This window comes from Podarcis vaucheri, assembly GCF_965113315.1.
Source record: "Podarcis vaucheri genome assembly, chromosome: 3".
Classification (NCBI taxonomy): domain Eukaryota; kingdom Metazoa; phylum Chordata; class Lepidosauria; order Squamata; family Lacertidae; genus Podarcis; species Podarcis vaucheri.
In genome coordinates this window covers 59,506,426-59,522,030 of record NC_138761.1, presented here as the reverse complement: position 1 = coordinate 59,522,030, position 15,605 = coordinate 59,506,426, and the positions used below count along the sequence as shown (strand labels likewise).

General features: G+C 41.6%; 1 protein-coding gene and 1 long non-coding RNA gene across 11 annotated transcripts in view; one reads left to right on the top strand and one right to left on the bottom strand.

Annotated features, from left to right (window-relative positions):
- The window catches only part of LOC309528111 (uncharacterized protein), a 103,812-nt gene that overhangs the window by 64,014 nt on the left and 24,193 nt on the right, over positions 1-15,605 (bottom strand). The window contains exon 4 of one of the 10 annotated variants that reach the window (XR_014217518.1): positions 6,535-6,818. The exons of 8 other annotated variants lie outside the window; for them this stretch is intronic. The gene's annotated coding sequence lies outside the window, so the exon portion shown is untranslated. Of the gene's footprint in view, positions 1-6,534; positions 6,819-10,727; positions 11,078-15,605 lie in introns of those variants that run through there. One more of the 10 variants, XR_014217520.1, reaches the window with a different exon arrangement.
- On the top strand, positions 6,825-11,763 carry LOC309528138. Its single transcript, XR_014217560.1, has 3 exons — positions 6,825-7,264; positions 11,067-11,214; positions 11,710-11,763. It is a non-coding gene; the product is annotated as an uncharacterized lncRNA (long non-coding RNA).

Genomic DNA, 15,605 nt, shown 5'->3' with positions numbered 1-15,605 from the left:
ACCGCTTACCAGCGGGAAGGTAAACGGCGTTCCGTGTGCGGCTCTGGCTCGCCAGAGCAGCGTTGTCACGCTGGCCACGTGACCCGGAAGTGTCTCCGGACAGCGCTGGCCCCCGGCCAATAGATGTGAGATGGGCGCACAAACCCCAGAGTCTGTCAAGACTGGCCCGTTCGGGCAGGGGTACCTTTACCTTTACCTTTACCTGCATGCTGCCTTTGTGGTGAGAACTGGGCTCTCCTAGTTAGCTAAAGAAAAACAAGGGACACAGCTGCCTGCACATCTAATTTGGCCTGAAGGAAGCTTTATTGGCTGAACTTAGTTTGTGATGGGACATAGGAAACAAGGCAGTCTCTATCTCCATGTCTCCTTCTGTGTGTGTTGTAAGTTATAAAGCAAAACAAAAATTCTTATGTTGATCTTCCAGTAGGACCATCAGGGTTTCCGTACCAAATTTGGCCAGGAGTTCAGAAAGCTGATAATGTTCAAGGATGCTTGAAGTGGCTCAACAACTTTCTCCCCTTTCCAAGCCATAACTTGTTCTTTCTCCTTTTGTAAGGACAGTAGATAGCAGGAATCGTGGTTGCAAGTGATGACTGGTGTTGAGGTTAAATCTGATGAATTGAAGGGCACTGAAGAGAGTAGTTAAGTCAGGGGTCAGCAAACTTTTTCAGCAGGGGGTCGGTCCACTGTCCCTCAGACCCCCCCCCAAGATATAGCTGGACTATATCTTGGGGGGGGGGATGAACAAATTCCTATGCCCCACAAATAACCTAGACATGCATTTTAAATAAAAGCACACATTCTACTCATGTAAAAACACGCTGATTCCCAAACTGCCCGCGGGCCGGATTTAGAAGGCGATTGGGCTGGATCCGCCCCCAGGCCTTAGTTTGCCTACTCATGAGTTAGATAAATGCAAATTTTCCCTTATGATAATGAAAGCCTCTTGGTCAAAGTTGTACCTTATGTAACAGTAGAGTAGCTTGTGCTGTGTACACACTATATCTTTAAAGCATATTGAAAACACATCATTTCCCTCAAAGAATTCTGGGCATTGTAGTTTACCCCTCACAGAGCGACAATTCCCAGCAACCTTTGACAAATGACATTGTCCAGAATTATTTGAGGGAAGGAATGGGTTTTAAAGGTATGTGTGCACATAGTCTTGAGAGTGAAGGTGGAATTGCATGTTACATTATATGGCCACCACTGAAACCAGCAACCACGAGTTGCTTGTCCCCTAATGTCTAGGACAACTTACCTATATCCTGGCAGGACATTATACATAACTGGCTGTCATTAGTCCTATGGAGGTGTCTTGGAGGAGGTGATTGGATCCTGAGGAGGAATGGGATGAGCTTGGAGAGTGCCTGTTTCCTTGCCCAGTCCCAGGACTCTGGCCACATGCCATCCTTCAAAAGGAAGGTCCAGGGGGCATGGGACTTATTGGAGCAACAGATTAGCCATGTGCCTCTTGTGCATCTGCTGCTGCATTTTACAATCTGCCTTGCCTAAGAACCACTCTGATTTATGGATTAAACCAAACTGGGAGTTCAGTTCATCCAGGATTAGGGGCCAGGACACTGGCAGAGAGTGAGCAAAAGCACCCCACTTAAAAGGAAAGGAATATCTAGTTGTGTCCCACCATGATGTTGGGACACAACTAGATCTTCCTTTCCTTTTAAGTGGAGATATAGGGTGGTGTCGAAGTGAATAGCTGTGGTTAACAGAACAAGACTTCCCCTCCCTCTCTTTCCCCTGCATGTGCTGGCTCCAAATCTGCTCTGGAGTTTGGGGAAACCCCTAGAACAGATGTAGGGAGTTAAGAGGGGCAGGATTTTGGCTGATGGGAAATCCTTGTGTTTACACAATTGACGACTTAGTCCTACTTTGACTACTGCCCTTCTATTCAGTCTGTATCTGTATTGGACTTGACATTATTTTTATATCTGGCTTTACTGTTCATGGGTTTTATTATTGAAAAGCTTCAGCACGTTTAATGGAAAGCAATTACTAAATGAAATGAAATAAATAAACTAGGGCATTACAGGGAAGGAATGACAGATTTGTTTGTTTTTGGAAAGGAATTGTGTATTTAATATGACAGGCAGCTCTAGGCAGAAAGAGAGTAGGAAATCTTAGGAATGTGAATTTAACTGAGATACCCAGTGGAGGCTGATTGCAATTCTAAGTTACAATGTGACTACAGGTGAGCTTTTCAGGGTCACCTGAGATTGAGTCACAAAGAGCAAGGCAAACAGAGATTCACCCCCTCAGTAAAAAAATAAGAACGAACAACCATGGAGTTCATTTTGGTTTGTGGGAAAAAATAAGGTTATCAGATTTGAAGTCATATGGACGATTAGGGAAGAAGTTAATGGTACAATTATGGTCTGCGGTCTTGCCCACATCCAGTGAAAGAGGTAGAGACAGGTATGTGTGTGTGTTAAAGTAAGAGGATGAAGCTGAGGGATAATTCTGAGAAAGAGTAGACAAAACAAAGCAGCAGCAATGGATCTGTTGCTGAAAAAATCACATAAACAATATATCTTGCTGGAAGGGACAAGAATGGAAAAAGTGTCTTGATGAGTATGCATGTAATGTTACACCACAGTTTATTTTTAAAGATACATAAAGTCAGGGAAACTAGAAAAGAATGTGTAAAATCCTTTCCATAACGGAGTTCAGACTGTTGGCTGACTCAATTAAAAATAAAATAAAAATAAAATGGCCCAGCTTCCTTACAATGACTTCGGAAATAGTAGCTACTACTCCTCTGCTCACACTGCCGACACAGGCCTCAAGAGGGGGATTCACTGCCTATTTACAGCCAGTGATGAAGCTAGGGCTGGATCTTAGGCCAAAATCCAGGTCCTGCAGCCCAGGGGTTCCCCAGATTATCCCCAAGCCCAGCTGCAGATGGTGGGGCCAGCAGCAAACAGGCTCACCACAAGCCCCTGGACTGGCATGGGCATGCCAAGGCACACCGGGGCTGGCACTGGTTGCCACAGCATCCTTGCATTTTGCTTACTTTTAAACACATGTTGTAGTAAGGGGAGGGGCAGCCAAATTTGTTCCTGGTTACAGAGGCTAATTTTATTTTTCTTCTACATTAAAATGGTGTTTATTGATAAGCTTATGCAGTTAGCATCGGCGGCAGCAGCCCTGCTTTATTCCTATAGTGGTGGTGGTGCTATGATTTGAGTTCAGAAGCTGGGCCTGCATGTGATTAGAGTGTTTCTTCTTTTTATTAGCGTTGGCAAATAAAAAGCAAGTTTCCTCACATACCAGGACTGCAAGGGCAATTGTTAAGCATGGAATGGTTGCAGGTGGGGGGGGGGAGAGAAAATGAAGGTAGCATCTTAGGGAGCCGTAACAGCAGCCTCCCAGCAATGGTGTCGCTAATGCTTAGGGTGGGGGGAGAGGTGACAAGGCAGCCAGCGCTGCACAGGAACACCCACAGGACCCCTGGGTTGTATTCTGCAATGTGCCTGCAAGTCCGCAATCTCGTCCCCATTTCACCCATCCCAATAAGCGGCAGCAACACTGAAACCAGGAGGTTATTTCTGTGGTTCTACCTTGCTGGGTGGTAAATCCAAGGTCTGACATTGCTAGCTGCACCACTGCTTAGTGTACGTTGTTTCACTGGGTACAGGTTATCAGTGAATCACCTGCCATCAGAGCGATTAGACTATGTTGTTTAGTTCAGGGGTGGGCTGCACACATTTAGCTCATCAAGCTACTCTGTTTGGTGCCCAGGTTCATTTCCCCCAAACCACAGCCACCTGCCCCACACCTGATGTCATAAGGGAAGTAGGTACATGGCTGGACAGGAACCACCAGGAGCTCAAGGTGAATGCGGTCCACTTCAGCGTGCCTTACTTCTCCAGTAACACCAAGTGGTTTCCATTCCAAAGGGATTAGTACAATTTGTATCTTTCCTAGCAGAATTCAAAGTGTTGGTGCTGACCTTTAAAGCTCTAAATGGCCTCAGTCCAGTATACCCCAAGGAGCATCTCCACCCCCATCATTCTGCCCAGACACTGAGGTCCAGTGCTGAGGGCCTTCTGGCGGTTCCCTCACTGCGAGAAGCCAAGTTACAGGGAACCAGGCAGAGGGCCTTCTCGGTAGTGGCGCCTGCCCTGTTGGACGCTCTCCCACCAGATGCCAAAGAGAACAACAACTACCAGACTTTTAGAAGACATCTGAAGGCAGCCCTGTTTAGGGATGCTTTTAATGTTTAACAGACCACTGTATTTTAATACTTTGTTGGAAGCTGCCCAGAGTGGCTGGGGAAACTCAGCCAGATGGGCGGGGTATAAATAAATAAATAAATTATTATTATTATTATTATTATTATTATTATTATTATTATTATTAATTAATTTATTTATTTATTTATTAGCAGTTTCAATGAAATCTGCTTGTTTTTATTGGAGCAGCAAAGCCCTTTGTGCTGCAGCGCCCAACTGCAGGACAACTTATATCAGGTGATGGACAAATAGCTCCACCCACCTGTCAAAGTTGGCCTATGCTTCCCCACCCCTCTCCATCTGGATTGCAACTATGGTAATTTATGTTGAATGGCTCATGTACCCAGATCACTTTTGAATGCAACACATTTAGCATAAACTATCTACTTTGAGCCTGTTTAGTTTGCCCAGCCACTGCGCATCCATTAATGCACACAGTGACCCAAAATTTCTGGTACATTTGACAGTGACCACAGGTTGACAGAACCTGGGGGGGGGAGGGGGCGCTGAACCAAAATGGATGTGAAATGACTGTTGGAAATTCGGAAGTGACGTTGAAATGCTCAAAGTGAATTTACTGCCACATGACTTCAGGTAGGAGAATGTTCACCTACAAGAGACTATATATTTTTATTAAATCATTTACGATAGAATCCAGCAACGTTACGGCTTTCTAAGCTCTTGTTTTGTGGCACAAATGAGAGTAAGTTGAATGAATGCATGCCACAGTACTACATTCTTCACAGATTACTAGGTAATCCTTTCCAGCTGCTTTCTACACCTGTGGCGATTTAAGTTTGTTGTGGCTGAGGGGAGAAAGTGATCACAAGAAAGGCATGATAGGGTGGCTGTACTTAAGTTTTAGCTAAACGGTTACTTCTAACTAGCAATGGGGAGAAATCCAGTTCACTGCATGAATGGAAATGCACATCTCCTTTGAGATATGAAATTCTCTAAATGGTGTGTACACATGCATTTTATTTGTATACCACTTTTCCATAGTTCAAACCATGCTCAAGGAGGCTTACAACATTAAAAAACACACACTACGTCATTACAAAAAATAACAAAAGTAGTCATAAATAATAAATAAGAAAGACATCAAAAAGTACACAACCAAATTAAATGATTTCCACATTAATTAGCATAAGATCTAAAATAAAGATAAAAAAGTGTTATCAGTACTGTAACAGCAACAACCTCCCCCACAGCAAACAATACCCCAGCCCAAATCTGTATTAGGGGAAAGTGCACACAAAATGCCTATTTCAGAAAAGAACATATGTATATATTAGGCAAAGTTGCATACGTCCATACAAATGTACACTAAAATGCTGACATATTTTCATGAGGACTTAAAACTAATAATCACAAACTACATTCTATTTTTCTATGAAACAGAAATCGGAGAACTGAGTTTAAGACTTGAACAATTAGGGACTGTGAGAAACTGAAACTGACAGATTCATCCATCCCTATTTCCAGCTGACACTAACACTATTCTGCCTGAGGATATCCACATTTTCCTCTTGCAACTCTATTTTCCTAATGAGATGTTATGAACAGCCATTTGGGGTGGAGACTATAATTCTACTCAAGTGAAAATGTAACTATTTTGGTAATCCAGCGATGCAGCTGACAAGGGCTATTGCAGTGCTGATAACGGAAAGGGAAAACACTCCCTTGTGCTCACTGGAATAGCTACCTTTCTCAGCCTGCAGTGGAAGTCTCGGCACCTGAACAGATGGGAATCACATGCAAGGTACTTTATTACTATTTGGTATCATAGGCAGGCTAACCCCTGGCATCAAAGAGCAATGGAAGTCCCTCATTATTCTAGGTGACACACATGGATGAATAATATCAACCCCAATAAGTGGGCATTTGTCTTAGATAAGGACTCCTCCAAATTCGTTTTGCTAACTAACTGTATGGAATTTTTTCCAGTATTTCCTGGAACTCAAAACGTGGGGTCTGCAGCACGTGAGCCTATGGAAAAGAAACCTGTACATTTTAAACTGATTTGGCAAGAACAGTTTTGAACACTCTTTGCATTGCTGATTTGCTTTTGGGAAGTAACAGTATATAATATGGAGTGTCCTAAAAGGTATAAAAAGATAAAATAGTTAGGTATAAACAAAGGGGTAACACAGCAGCCTTACAATCTAATTAGCTTCTCCTTCTAAACATGTAGTTGTGTAAATAACTGGATTTTTAGAAAGACACTATAAATCTCCATTACTATGTTTGCTGAAGAAAACCAGAACTGGAAAAGGCTAAGAAATTTTATCTTCCTTACAGTTTTATGATATGAGGGAAAGGAGCAAATGCACAGCACATCTTTGATTTTGTGTTTTGCTTTTAATTCTGTTTATTTACAAGGGAAAGAACATATGCTCAGATACATGAACAAACATGGGATGGGAGGAATATAAGTAATATTGCAGCTTTACTTCAGAGTTTTCATGAATGTGCACTTTTAATCCATGGTCACGGAAACAGATGTAGAAAGTGGGGTGAAATAGAACTGAGGGAGGGACATTGTTGATGAGTGCCACAAGGTTCCTGCATACAAAAAGGAATGTTTATTGTGTTTCTTTTGCAATGGTGGTATTTACAGGAAAAGTGACAAATCGGGAAGTGTCTGAATCAAAACTGTGACTCCTGATCTGTTGCTGGATTGACAAGTACTTCCTGACTTTGAGATCCTTGAACAGCTTGCTTGCTCACTGGTTGCTGGTAGGGCTGAATAGCCATTCAGAATGAAAGGAGGCCCACAAAATGAATAGGCTCATTCTAAAGCCAGTGTAGCCAGATGCCCTTTTGGACCCTCAAATCTGAAATGTATGGAATGTGCTTAAATGTCTTTATGTACAAATGCAACTGGGACAACTTCTTGCGGTCCTACGATTCCCTACTGGAATGCTCCTTCACCAGAAATATATTGATGTGATTTTTAATTCTGCAGCCTGAGGGGAAGAGGGAAATCATAGCTCTTTTTATGTTTCTGGGTGAGTACTTTCAAGAGAATTTTTTAAATTATCAGTAGCTTTAAACGCCACATGACTGGTTCTTGCAATGGAATGTCTGATTCGGCAAAGAAAGTTTGCTTGCCCATTTCAGAAATCTGTTCTCAATTTGCATTGCTTCATTCAAGTTTAACATAGCTGTTACGTTTAATGCCGCTCGTGGCAATTTAATGCTCTACTATATGAACCATTGGAACATGCTAAAGCAGAAAAATATGCTCAGGCTTAACCATATAAATAAGTTACATTCTTTATAAAACAATATAAAGAATGCAGCAGAAAGCAGAATATGAACACCCTTACAATTTATAAACACACAGATCTAAAAGGCCATGAGTGGAAAGCAGGGGGCGGGGAGAAATCAAATGAGGAAGAGCTAAGAGAAGGAAGCTATTTTGGGTAAAAAAGACAATAAATAAAATAAGCTACAGGATATCTATTAGCTGAAAACTGAGGTTGGCTACTGGTTTAAACTGAGAAGCCAGATAAAAAATTTGACTATTAAAACAACATAATTTTGGGAGTTCTTCCCCCTGAAACACACTGGCAGTTAAGAACGGGAATGTGATGAATGGAGAATCTGAGGAATATATTTCGGATGCTTTGTTTGATTTCTGTTGAACTAACTGTAGCCAATTGGAGCAGGAAGGAGTCTCTTCCCATATAAACTTTCATCATTCTCTGGAACATCAATGAGGATCGATAGCTGCATGTTCAACTAGAGAGGCTGCTCAAAGAACTGTGGATATTACTAATATTGTCTAGTATTATTGCTGGCATCTGTCTCGAGAAACAATGGAGTGTGCCTCTGGGGGTGAAGCCAAACTCTGTGTTACAGCATTGAAGTGACCTCCCGGGAACACAGGCCTAGGCAGTGTATAGGGAGGTCCTGAGCAGGCCAGAAGCAAAGATTGTCTGCAAGAATATCAAGGGTGACTTTGTCAAAAGCCTTACTTTCAAAAGCCTTGTTTCAGAACAAAGGAGCCAGACTACCAATGGGGATTATCAAGCTGCAAACCCAGCACAAATGTTGCCTGAAGATTACCAAAGCGATGTCTTTCCTTCTCCCAACGCCTTCCAAGGTTACCAATACATACAAGATTTGTTTTCTATCTTTTAAATTTAGTATATTTTAAAGTTTATCAACTAAGTTTGTTCTTTTAGTGGCTTTGTCTGGGATAATCATCTGGCTGGCTTTCCATTTACTGAAGCATTCACTTCCCTTTGTCCAAGCAAGCTAACAGCACTTGGATATTGAAATCAAAAATTAAAGCTAAATGATTAATTGGCCGCTTGTTCACTGCAGCCAGGTTGACATTGCCCAAACACTGGAGAGACTTATAATGTGTACCATTGGACTACAGGTATGATATTTAGCCCTCATGGAAATAGTGACTCAAAATGATATTTCTTCATGGTATTTTTTTAAAAAATAATTTTGTCTTTGCACTCACTTACTTTTTATGTTAGCAATAAGGGTCACAGTAAAAATCCACTGTCCTATTATGCTAAAATGCATGGTGCTGTATTTTTATTTACACACAGAGAGAGAACTTTATTGTGGTCCATAAACCCAAAATACACAGTACATTTATTTTTTTACATTGACACTGTTGTTTTAATTGTATTTTTGTATTATTCCCTTGTATTCATGGATGCGTATTTATACTTACCTTCACACTGATTGGAAGCCACTTTTTGTCCTTCCCAAAAGAGGCTCCTGGGAGGCTGGAGGGACATTGCTGAAACAACTCTTGGGTTGGGGGAACTGGCTAAAATGTTTTAAAATGTTTTAAACAGTTCTCATTTGGTTCCTTTGTTTTGTTTTTGTCAGGTTGATGTTGGTTAAATGTTTAGTTGGGGTTGATGGTTATAACTGCAAACTATTTGTTGTTGTTGCTATTATTGGTTTCTATTGATTTATTGGTTTATTTGCTGCTTGTACGGGAAATTTTGATTTTTAATGTTTGATGCTTTGTTGTGTTTTTATATATGTTGTAAGCCGCCCAGAGTGGCTGGGGAAACCCAGCAAGATGGGTGGGATATAAAATTTAAAAATATTATTTATTATTACTGAAATCTAGATACACTATGTCCACAGCAGTCTTCACAATGCTTTGCCTGCGAACTTCACAAGGACCATTTGACAAGCCACTCCTGAAGAAAAGAGGAGTGAATAAAGTGCCTCTTTGGTTTGATTTGACAAAGCAATTCAGTTTGCCTGAAAAGAAACCTCAGTCTATTAGGAAATAGAGTATCAGCTGATGAGACTGCCTTTTACACATGGTTTGTGGATTACAATTTGAAGCAAAGCGTTTTCCCATTGTATCCCTATGATTGTCAGCAATTTGAGAATTCACAGAAACCTCTCCATCTAAAGCAGTTATGAAAACACGCATCCTGACAACCTTCACAATGGCTATACAGGTAAATAGCAGAGAGCCCTGCAGCTCTCTGGAAAAATTTCTGTATGGACATAAACAATATTATTTGTTCAGATAATTGAGGGACGTTTGAATGAAAGAGCGCTGCTTTTAGTGTCAAACAACTTTCTCCTTTGGAAAATGGGCTTTACAGTCTGGTGTATTTCAAAAGCCCATGTGGCCAAAGGTAAGCGTGGAACAAAAAAGACTGACATTTTTACTCCATGACACTTCTTTGTTTTTATAAAGTGTACATCTGTATGTGTACATAAAGTACTATATATGTAGAAAAGTAGGTAGATAGATATCTACAAGTATACTCATGATCTTAACAAACTACTTAAGTAGAAGTCTGTACTAGAGAGGCTTGTTACTCCTCAAGTTCAAAGTAGTTTGCTTTATGATGCAGATGTTCTCAAAAGTTCATCCATATTTGCAAAGTGAAGCCAAACCCACACAGAGTGTCTCTCAGCAAGTTAACTGAAGTCTGCTGCTCAACAGCCAGTTTATATTTCTGTTTGTGTTTTAAGAAAACATCTTAAAATAACACAAAATTAGTTTTGAGCATTCCACTTATTCTTGGGACACTCAGGGTGACAGAACTGCCAGCCAGCCCCAGAATGAGGCTAGACCCACAATGTGTTTCTCTGAATGTTAAGTATGCTGTGTTCTGTGGGCCTACAAAAGCCAAAAGACACATGCTGTTCCTCTTCAAAGGCAAAGCAGGAAGGATCCCACTGTATTGTTCAAGGGCCCTGGGAACCATCTTCTCTGTTCGAGCAGGAAGACTTTATGAAATAAATGCATCTGGAATGATGATTCCGCTTTGTCATTTTTCCAGTCTAAAAGAGTTTCTGGAGCGTACAGAAGAGGATACGGGGTAAACAGCTTTTAAGATTCCTATACTACAAGGACTGCAAAAGTAACTTGAACAGTAAAACCAAAAGGAATTTGAATAAGGACAAACAGCAAGATCCAAATTTATAGGCATAACTTGTTTCTATTTTATTAGGAAAAGTGGTAAAACTAAGACTGAAGCGTTTTATTTTCTAAAAATAAGACATGCTAGAGTTTCTTAAATATGCAAATACATTAATTTCCTTCCCTATAATTCCACTGATCTGTTTAAAGTATGTGGGTTCATACATAGTGTTCCCCTCCATACAGAAGCTTATTGAAGGATAAGTCCCAGGCATGCAAAGAAATGGTGGTACAGAGCTATTTTTTCTTCCATTGTAGTGAATCGAGAAATCTGTGAGTGGTTGAGCATCAGTGTGTTGTAGTGCATGTGTTGCTCTGGATTGTCCTGATCATCAACTTCTACCATTTGTACGGTAATTTGTTTTTTCCTCTTCTGTCAGTGCACAGGTACCTATAAAAAGGATGCATGGGAAGAGACAATCCAGACATAGTCTGAGCTATCTGTGGAGTTTGGGACAGATAGAGACTCAAAGTTCTACCTTATTTTCAGTTTTTAGCAACCTCAATGAATTGGTGATATTTTAGGAGGTACGTGGATGAAATGAAACAGTATTTGCATATTAAAATAAAAGTAATCAGTGCCACCCTTACTTAATTAGAGTAACATAAGCAAGAATCTTAAAGGAGGATGTTCATTTGTTTTTTAAAAAACCTCAACACATTTAAGCTTTACAGATTTGAAGGTTTTCATTATCTCTTGAGGAATTGAAATGGTCTTTTGTCTCAGATTATCAATATTCCCACTGTGTCATAAATTCACTAACTTTACGCCAAAATATAGCAGATTTGAACAACTATGTTTTAGGAATAGATAGCTACAACAACCATAAAAGGGGCAATTTGGGGATTGGCTGGTTTTTACTCTAATGGGGTAGCAAAAGTATTCACTCTGCCATTTGTTACAATAAAAGTTCTAGCAATCAGGGGCAGGGGAAAAAACAATAATTTTATAGGCCTCATGCTTAATGGTGCAGAGCATAAAATGAACCTGTTGGGCTTGACACCGCTCCTTTCATTTGACAGATTCCACTTGGATATGGGCAAAAGAAAACCTAGCAAAGTACTCATTCCTAAATGGTATGGGCAGTTGCTTAATTTCCTGTCTGTCATACACAGGAAGAAAATTTATGTATTCTGTCTGGCCTGTCTTTCCCTCTTGGAAATCGCAAGTTGAATGTGAATAAATGTTGCTACCTGGCAGAGGTATGCTTACTCAGTTCTGGTATATGTTGATCAGCTTCCTGCTCTATTTGGCTCAGGACCTTTGACGGCATGGCTATAATCTTGTCTTTGAGATGGGGTACTTCTAGGAATTTCTGTCTTTCTGTACCTGCTGCCTTCATAAATTACCCTGCAATGCCTCATTCCAGCCAGAAGCAGCCTGTCCTGTTTTGCTGCCTGAAGCAAAATGGGAAGATGCTGCCCTGTGTACACACACCCCTCTTGCTACCCAACATTGAGACTGGTGTACATTGTAGAGCAATGTCTCTTGCTTTTCTTGGCTTATGACAGTTGCACTGTGTTTGGCCCTGCAAATGGCTGGTCTGCCCTCCAGCCTCAGAGATCGCCATGACTAGACTGGCTGCTCTGGCAGATAGCTGCTAACTGATTGGAACCAACACTGAGCTTGCTTCCTCCTGCAATAAGTTTGAGACGTGCTGTGAGAGAACTTGGCTCTTGAGGTTGGCTACCACAGAGACAGTCTCCCAGAATGACCCACCCTGACCACACCATCCCTGTCACCCCTATGTGACACAGTAAGAGCAATCTGGCACAGAACATCCTGGCTGGATCAAATGTCTTTGAGGCTAGCCGAGTGGGGCTGGAGCAAGATGTGCCTTTGTGCTCGTGGATCCCATGTTAGTGACCTGAGCTTAACAGGCAGGAATTATTTGTAGCACATCTTCCTTTCGTCTCTGCTCCCAGCTCCTTGCCCAGTGCCATGGATGCCTGCTGCACTGGGAGAGCTTTCACTCGTCCTAGCCATCAGTCTCACCGGACATTATGACCCTACATTAACATGAAGAGTTATCTCCATCTCCACCACCTAGATGATGGCTGAGTGCCTGGTTGATCAAGGCTATATCGCATGTAGCCCAGCAACTGCTGAGAAATTGCTGGTGGTTGTCAGAGCAGTTGTGTGGAGGGCTCTTTTCTGTGCAGGTATTGGGCATTGATTCCCAGCCCTGCAGGCATTGGAACTGGCCTCAACTCCTTTGCTCTCTGTCTGAGCCCACCATAAAGGATGCTGCTGCTGCCCCACACATAGGCAAGGAGAGAACAGCTACCTGTGCATATATGTGAGAGACCAGAGGTCTCCCACTTAGGACAAAAACCTGATGGTGGTAGTGCTGCTACTGTGTGCTAATATTCCGAGCTAAATATATACAGCTAAACTCTGGCAGTACTAAAGGCCATATAGTAGCAAAAGACCACAAACTGCTGTCAAAGAACATATTTGGGAAGTAGTGTGATGGAAAATATCTATCCTTTGCCACAAAGAGAAAAATTAGACCAAACATAGTTCTCTGGAGTAGTTCCTCCTGAATTAAGTCACTGTTTTATTCGTAAGATGTCTGAGAGATACCAGCTGGAATAGCAATTTAATCCATGTTATCCAGTTCTGTATTGTATTTTAATTAATGCTATCCTGTAGTCCATTCTAGTGAAACTAGATTGCAGTAGCTAAAATCTATTGACTAGTTAAAGAAACTTGCTTTATGCATAACTATCTTGCACACAAATTCCACTTCCTTTGGTTTTTCCTTTTTAAAAGAAAAAAAGACAAAGAACGAAAGAAAGAGAAAGAATAAGCAATTCACCATCAAGCTTTTTCCATATTTTCTGAGAAGTCACATTGGGAAGAAGTTTGATAGTGAAGGAAAATTGCAGAGTCTGGAGAGAGAGAAAGAGAGAGAGAGAGTGCAGGAGGGGGAGGAGGAGGCGGAGGCAGAAACAGAAGACATAAACCAGGACCCTGCCCTGAGACACACAAAAAAGGTGAAGAGGGCAAGAGATTCTAGGTGGAAAAAAATCTTTAAATTTAAAAGGGATTCCCCACTCTGAGGAGGCTGGTCTGAGTACACAATGAATCAATACTGTACAGTGGTACCTCGGGTTAAGAACTTAATTCGTTCTGGAGGTCTGTTCTTAACCTGAAACTGTTCTTAACTGAAGCACCACTTTAGCTAATGGGGCGTCCTGCTGCCGCCGCACTGCCACCACGCGATTTCTGTTCTCATCCTGAAGCAAAGTTCTTAACCCGAGGTAATATTTCTGGGTTAGTGGAGTCTGTAACCTGAAACGTCTGTAACCTGAAGCGTCTGTAACCCGAGGTACCACTGTATGTGTTGCCTTAGAGCAAGGATGGGGAAGCTGTGATCAGATGTGACTGTATTGGTCATGCTGGCTGAGGCTGATGGGAGTTGAAGTCCAACAACACCTGGATGGCTGCAGATTCCCCATTCTGCTGCACCTTAGAGCATCTATTAATTGATGCTTTAATGTATATGTTGTTACAACACACCACACATTTAAGGCACATGGCTTTCTCCTCAAAGAATCCTGAGAACAGTAGCTTAAGGGTGCTGGGAACTGTAGCGCTGAGGGGTAAACTACAGTTCCTCTCTACAATACCATCTCATTTTGTAATGTTATAATCGGGTCACTATGCTGTCATGCCATGATGTCCATGAAGGCTTCCCACGGTGCGTAAACTCTGAGCTTTCATTTTTTTAAAAAAACCAAGGGTGCAGGTACTGTCTAAGAAAGCTATTTCTGTGGATTGAGAATTGTGCATATTTTTCTTGGTACTGAATAATGCCCCGTTTGTTATGAGAAAGCAACAGCATCAGTTCTTTTTTTTTGTGTGTGTGTGTGTGTGTGTGAGAGAGAGAGAGAGAGAGAGCCAGCAGGACATAGCTGACTTCCCATGGTAAGCATAAAGGTGTTGTAGATGGTTGTCTCTCTAATTTTGTGTTATGCCAGGCTCCCCATGGCAGCCATTTTAAGACTGGTACCTCGCAGCACTCACTCAAAATTTGAAATGTGCTCACTAGTTCAAAAAAGTTGGGATCCCTAGCTATAGATACTGTAGTAAAGTTAATGTTTGTTTAGAAGCTATTCCTTGGTCAAGCAACAAGAGTGAGGCCTTGTGGGTAGCCAACAAGCCACAAGGACCATGGGAAATAAGTTCTGTCCCTTTAACCCCAGACTAACAGGCACCTAGGGTGTGAAAGGTTTATTATGGGAAAGGAAACCCCTGATTTAATGGAAGGTTTGACACCTGGGTCCGAAGTTATGTGCATTCCCTCAGTGATGTTATCTGGCCTTGATTGCCTGGGAATGTGCATCTGCATAGGCTCCACGGAAGGGAGGAAATCCCTTTGATTTAGGCCCTGGGTTCTTAATTGGCCCAGCTGCCAGAAGTTAGATTGATTAGCCCGCAAGCCGGTCATTGGAGAATTTAAAAATAATCAGGAGTTATGATTGGTTTTGGGGGTTCCGACGCCATGTGCAAATCGGGGATAAAAGATCTTGGGAATGGCTGAGAAAGCGCGCTCTGCAATCTGCAAATCGCCCGGCTGCTGATGTTCCATCTAAGTAGCTGTCCTTATGTCCTTTGTGATGGAGAATTGCGAAAGCTTCTGAATGCGGAACTTTGAAAGGACTCTAACTATTCTCTCTTTGCTTTATTTGTGAGTATGTAAGTTAGTTAGATTTTACAATGTTCTTATTTTTCTTGCCTGTAACTTACTAAAGAAGTGCCTGCTATTTTAGCATGTTTTCTTATGTTCTTTTAAAATAAATTTTAAAGAAACTGTTTTGGTTTGTGTGCCTTTCTGGGGGAAAAGCTAATTCCTAGCCTTACGCTTGGTTACACTCTACCGTAGAATTTCTGTCTGCAAGTCTGTGGATAC